The following is a 7178-nucleotide window of genomic DNA, read 5'->3' on the forward strand; positions in this document are numbered from 1 at the left end:
AGAATGGAACGAACACATCATAGAATGGACAACAGAAGAATTGTCAGAATTGAACGGGATAAGTCACCGGCAGGCCGCAGAAGCACGGGGCGCCCACGAAAACGATGGTGCGACAATTTAGCAGTGCAATAGGCAGAAAAACGTCGTTAAGGAACAGGCAATTTGCCTAAACTAAAGAAAGAAGAAGAAGAAGAAGAAGGATACGGTATTAACACATTCGTCACCAAGCGCTATTTCAATGTGTTTCTCTCGAGGCCCAAATTCGACTGTTGGAGCGCTGAAACATAGACAGAAAAAAAATCTACGACCTATTGTTCCAAGTGTCCGAATTCACCACAAATGTGTTTACAATGTTTCAACGCACACTATACGAGATAGTATAATGCAATATGTTATCTTATATAAATTAGTAAAAATTATAGTATAATATGTATATTTGTAGTATTTTTATGTTGCATATCCTATATTTATATTTCAATACTGATTCTATTAAATTCGTATTAAAAATCCACCTGAAAATCATATTAACTTGAATAAGAAGAGCGTCACCCATATCTGGGTGACGGGGCCCCCACGGAAGCATACCTGTCACCCAGATCTGGGTAACGTGGCGACGAAGGTGTTAGAAATTGTAGCTAATCTTTAATTATACGCTTATTAACAATGCAATGTAAGTAACTAGATCAATGATTTGTCTTACGTTAAGTATGTAAATTTATACAATATTTGTCATGAATATTTTTTTGAAGAGATTGGACCATTGTCTTAACTGAAGAAGTAACGTTAATTAGTAGACAATAAAATCCATATTAACAATTCACATGTCTTAGTCTTCTCATCAGCATAAAAGAAATATAGGGAAAAATTATTCTTTTAGCATCTAAGTCTAAAGGTGGTAGATGCTGAGGTACTTCTAAATATTTAAAGCCGGTATATGTTGGCATTAATGGAATATTTTTTTGGTTTAAAGCTTGTATTAATTTATTTCAAAGTTTAGTAATTTCAAAAGATATATTAGGTATTATTTATATTTCAATATCTTTTAGTTCATCAGATAGGTCTTTTAAAGTTTTAGGAAAAAACAATCTGCTAAATATGGACTTCCTAATGAATTGTAAACAAAATTTATTTTAAATTTCTTATAGGTTCGTTTAAATTGATTATAATTTCTATATGATAAAGATGGATTTTATATCGTATCAATTTTCTTGCTAATAGAATGATTAATTAATAACTGCTATAATGTGTAGGAATAAATAGTGGGTAAGTCTGATTGCGGTAATGCCTGATCCATGATTGGTTTAATAAATTGCGTTCTTGATACGATAAAATGTATTAAGTAGAAAATAGATAAATAATAAAGGCATCAGCTAAATATTTATTATTTTTTTCTCAAGATTGTAGACTCTGCTTTATTTTTGTAAATGTAATGTTTTTTGATGTTTTACGATGATAACAAGGCATAGAAATAATTTCTGTATGAACATCAACTTACACAGTAATATAATTGTGATTGTCACTTGTTACAATAAAAAACGATTAATCTTGAAGAGAAAAATGTTATTAAAGACCAAAAAATAATGTTATATATATATATATATAATAATGTGTAATATAATATATAATAAAGTGAGATAGTCAAAGATATACTAGGTTGACAGGTTATTCGGGTAGGTTAAGGGCTGAAAGATAAACTTAACCGTTTAACCCGTTTACTTAAATTTTTAATAAAAGTAAAAAAGAACTTTATCGTCTTCATGTGTTTGCTTTTATGTTTCATAAAAAGGTAACAAACTAACGCGTTCGTTTTCCCCTTTATCCATCAAAAATCTATGGGAAGATAACGTTGCATGCGACGATTTGGAAAAATTCAAGCGAGTAACGCGATCAAAAGCTTAAGATGCGCATGGGTTAAGAAGGCCAATAATATTAGGTTCTCACATTGGTCGAGATGTAGCGGCTTTGACTTCGTTGTGTTTAAATAACTGAGCTGCGATTCATGTTAATAACCTCATCATAGTTGACCTGCCATCTCTAAAGAGCGCGGTTTTTTAATAAATACTAAAAAGCAATACTATTGGGAATTGCTGCTGGTAAAAATTGTACATTTTTATTGTACGATACTTGAATCTATGAGAGCTAAGACAAAGCTCTCGTGGGGACCGCACCCTTACATAGGTGTCTCCCTACTTTTTATATGTTTGATGTGAGACCAACGGTGAACGACATCGCCTCGTGTTTTTTTTAGTGAGACCGAATCCGTAAGTGATCCGTGCCGGAATAATATGTAAGTTTTTCTGTACTAAACCTTTTCTATTTTCCAAAAACACCAGGTAGAACTTATTTATCTTTTTATGTTCAAACCTTATTTCTCTTTTCGCTGTAGCATTTAAATTTTTTAAATTTTTACTAGTAATAACAGAATGAGCTGATGGTTTAGTAGTCACTAGGTAATTTGAAGTTTATGGAGTATATAAAATTCTATTCGCAAACGATTAGTATTCTTGTGCAATCACTTTTGTTCGCCATCTATACGTGTCACAAGATTTCGCTTGTGTTTTAGGAGAAAACACTTTGTTTTTAGCATATTTTGTAATTTTTTGTTGTTGTTACGATAATAATTTTAATTACAAATTTCTGCATTAGTTTTAGGCATCTCAAAAAGTTAAGCTAATAATACAAACAACCTATCAAAAGAAGATTTGAAACAAATTTTATCTAGTATTTCCAAAACAACGACTGAAAAAAAAGAACAATTAAATAATCTTCAGAAATATTCATTCTGGAAAAATTCACCAACAAAAATATTAATGTTATTCAACGGATAGATCTATTCGAAAGAGAATGCGAACGCCTGGATGTGCAACGATATGAGGAAAAAATAGAAACTCTGATATCGTTCTTAGAAGACTCTAGCGTTGACTGGTACAGTTCGATGTTCATGAAACACTCCATAAATTCGAGTTGGGCAGATTTGAAAAAGGGTTTCGTTGATACTTACTCAAATAAGGGATGGTCAACAGCAAAATATGCTATAAATTTTAAGTATATAAGTAGCTCATTACTGGACTATGAATTGAAAAAGGAAAAAATACTTCTAGAAATGGATAAAAATATTAATGCGGAAATAATGGTATTATTACTCGCCACTGGTCTGACAGACTACATCACAGATAAAATCGACAGAAACGAAATAAAGGTCACGAAAGATTTGTTCAACATGATCAAAAGCCTGGAATACTTAGTAGAAAAAAGTGACCTCAATGGAAAATGAATCCACCTCCTACTTACAAAAATAAAGTGGAAAAAAAAATCCCTGTAAAATATTCGAGTTAATAGGTAAAAAAAATATATATTATCTTGAAACCCTTTGCTGGTTTAAAACAAAAACGGATAAAGGGAAAGAAAAAAATCCAATAAAATTAGTCAATAATTAACCTTTTGCAAAAGACTCAGTGAAATACTTAGGTCATGTTATACAAAACAATTCGGTCAAACCTCTGAACGACAATCTAATTGCGATAAAAAAGTTTCAAATACCTACTACAAAAAAGAATGTGAGACAGCTCCTATGCAAAATAAATTTTTATCGTAGGTATTTATCAAACATTGTTATTAGGTTAGACCCGCTATAAAATTTATTGCGAAAAGATCAATAGTTTAAATGGACCGAAGAATGCCAGAAATCTTTCGATGAGATGAAACAGATAATATGCTCACAGCCAGTTCTTACAATTTTTGACACTAAACTGCCAATACGGATCTATACAGATGCCAGCCTTCTTGGACTTGGGGCAATATTGAAACAAATTCAAGAAAATGAAGAGGAAAAACCCGTGAGATACTTTTCAAAAAAATTAAATACAGCACAGAAAATGAAAAAAGCAACGTTCTTAGAGTGCTTTGCAATAAAAGAATGTTTACGGTATTGGCGGCACCTACTACTGGGCAGAAAGTTCTAGGTAATTTCAGATTACAAGCTATTAGAAAATCTAAATAATAAATCTCGAACGGATGAGCACTTAGGAGATTTACCTAACTATTTATCTCAGTACGATCTTGAAGTTGAATACACTCCAGGTAAATAAACCAAGAGGCGTATTGTCTTAGTAGGAATCCAGTATTGAACTCAGACAAAGATTTTAAAGAAAAACTATAAACTGTAAATATTATAAAATTTGAAAATATTGTCGAAGACCAAAAGAAGAACAATGAAATACAAACAAGAAAAGGTAAACTGATCGCCAGAAATAACATTTATTATATATAAATATTTTTATATAAATACATATATTGTATATAAAATATTTTTTAATTAATTTACCGCGTTAGTTAAAATCGTCGGTACATACAGCTGACATTTAAGTAAGCTGTTGTAAAAGAGAGTGAGATAGATAAGAGTTACGAGATTATTCGCTAACGTTTACTTGAGCAGTAGGGATGATACGGTTTATAACAAACAGTAAATGTCGTTTCTTCTCGCTACAGGTAAGAAATATAAATATTAGTCACATAAGTTTGTAAATAAAAGTTTCGATATTCTCGTTACGAAAACAAAATTTTGTTTTTAACTGTATTATACCTAAACCATAAATAGTCTTATATATATGTATATATATTAGACTGTGCCAAATAAATCGACTATTTTTTTTTTTTCGGTCCCATATCAAAATTTCGTTGAGTGTGACGAAAAAAAAATTGTGTCAAAATTTGAGCCCTCTATCTTCATTTTTCAGTTAGCGCTAGCTAAAATAAGAATTTTCGCCAAAAAAAGTTTTTTTTTACTTATTTTTTGGTTATAGACAATTCAATATACCAAATATTAAAAAACCCTTGGTATGGTTTTGTAGGAAATTAAATTCTCTACAAAGATGATTTTTTATCGAACTTAAAAAGTCAACAGCTTTTTTTTTATAGCTGATTTAATTACATTTCGTTCTATAATTTTCATTTTTAATTATTGATGAACACTTATTAAACTACTTCCTAACGAAAAGAACATACTAATGCAATTTTTCTAGGAATATTATGATCTAAAAAAATAGTTTTTATGCCGTAATGAATGTAAATACTGTTGAGTAATTTATATTCTTTACTTTTAAAATAATGAATTACATGTCAATTCTATTTTTTTTGTTTTTCACCTTATTGATTCAAAATTCGGTGAAATTTTTCTGTTTACAGTGAGAATTGCACAAACCTATGATTGTATAAAAATCATTAGTATTTTAATAGAAATAGATAATTACTAAAAACGAAATATCTTAAAAAATTTTAATAAATTAAAAAAATGATATGCTAATCTTTATTATTGTCTTTATTCATATAAACGGTTTTAATAGTTTTTATTACAAGTTGTTGCTGAGCATCGCAAAAAATATCCCAATTGTAACAAACGAAATTTATGTGAGTAATATGTTTACTCGAATCTCATAACTGATTTTAAAATAATTCAAGTAAAGATCTTATTAGTTTCATTTATATAACAAGATTAAAAGTGTGTCTATCATAATTATATTAATGTTTATTTAAAAATGTAAGCTCTTTAAAACTAGTAAAACATATGAATAAAGACAATAAAGATTAGCATATCATTTTTTAATTTATTAAAATTTTTTAAGATATTTCGTTTTTAGTAATTATCTATTTCTATTAAAATACTAATGATTTTTTATACAATCATAGGTTTGTGCAATTCTCACTGTAAACAGAAAAATTTCACCGAATTTTGTGAATCAATAAGGTGAAAAACAAAAAAAAATAGAATTGACATGTAATTCATTATTTTAAAAGTAAAGAATATAAATTACTCAACAGTATTTACATTCATTACGGCATAAAAACTATTTTTTTAGATCATAAATATTCCTAGAAAAATTGCATTAGTATGTTCTTTTCGTTAGGAAGTAGTTTAATAAGTGTTCATCAATAATTAAAAATGAAAATTATAGAACGAAATGTAATTTAATCAGCTATAAAAAAAAAGCTGTTGACTTTTTAAGTTCGATAAAAAATCATCTTTGTAGAGAATTTAATTTCCTACAAAACCATACCAAGGGTTTTTTAATATTTGGTATATTAAATTGTCTATAACCAAAAAATAAGTGAAAAAAAACTTTTTTGGCGAAAATTCTTATTTTAGCGAGCGCTAACTGAAAATGAAGATAGAGGGCTCAAATTTTGACACAATTTTTTTTTCGTCACTCTCAACGAAATTTTGATATGGGATCGAAAAAAAAAATAGTCGATTTATTTGGCACAGTCTATATATATATATATATATGTAACGAAATATTACTATTTATATTTCGTCACCTTTACTAATAATTTAAATTGCCCGCCGTTCTACAGTTAAGACGCGCAGGCGTATTAGGCTTAGAAAGATTCGGGAAAGTTAACAAAGAGACCGAAATATAGAAACGGTTAGTAGTTCGCTAAGCAGAGACGGTTAGAATTCAAATTGCGTAGCTAGTAATAAGACAATAAAATAAGAGTGAATATTAGCTGTAAATGGTGTTTCTCTATTTGCAGGTAATGCAACTAATGTACATAGTGTAGTTTTAGGTGTAATTTGTATTTTTACAATGTAACGCAATGCAGATAATGTTGGTTAGTGTGAATAATATTAATAAAATAATCGAGAGAATCTCTTATCTGCAGAAACTCAAGGCAGTTATATTTCCAAGACATCATCCCTATAAGAACCATATTGAATATACCTTATATATATATGGAAAGAATAAATAAATATCAAAATATAAATAACAGTCCACAATATAAGAAAGATATTTAAAATTACTTTATGCGTCAACGGCCATGATGCGATGATAGCATTAATTCTCGCTCGATCATTTAGGTCATGCAGCGCTGAGTACAATTAGTATTTTGATGTGTGACCCGCTGAAAGAAAAAAAATAGAGGAAGAAGAAAAAGAGAAAAGACGACGACTTTATGCAGTAAATTTGAATTCACTCTGCCGCGCATCGTAAATACAGACAAACTTCGTGATGTTGATTTTTACCATGTCGCTCGTAAAAATTTTATTCCAATTACATTTTCCGAAACGCGACAAAAGATGGATAACTTGTATAATTTCACTCTTAGGATTTTTTGTTCTTTTTAGTATGATATGTTTGAAAACATTTTTCCACATGCAGAGGAACGTAGCAGGAAGGACA

Source organism: Polistes fuscatus, unplaced genomic scaffold, assembly GCF_010416935.1.
Source record: "Polistes fuscatus isolate 324 unplaced genomic scaffold, CU_Pfus_HIC Scaffold47, whole genome shotgun sequence".
NCBI lineage: Eukaryota > Metazoa > Arthropoda > Insecta > Hymenoptera > Vespidae > Polistes > Polistes fuscatus.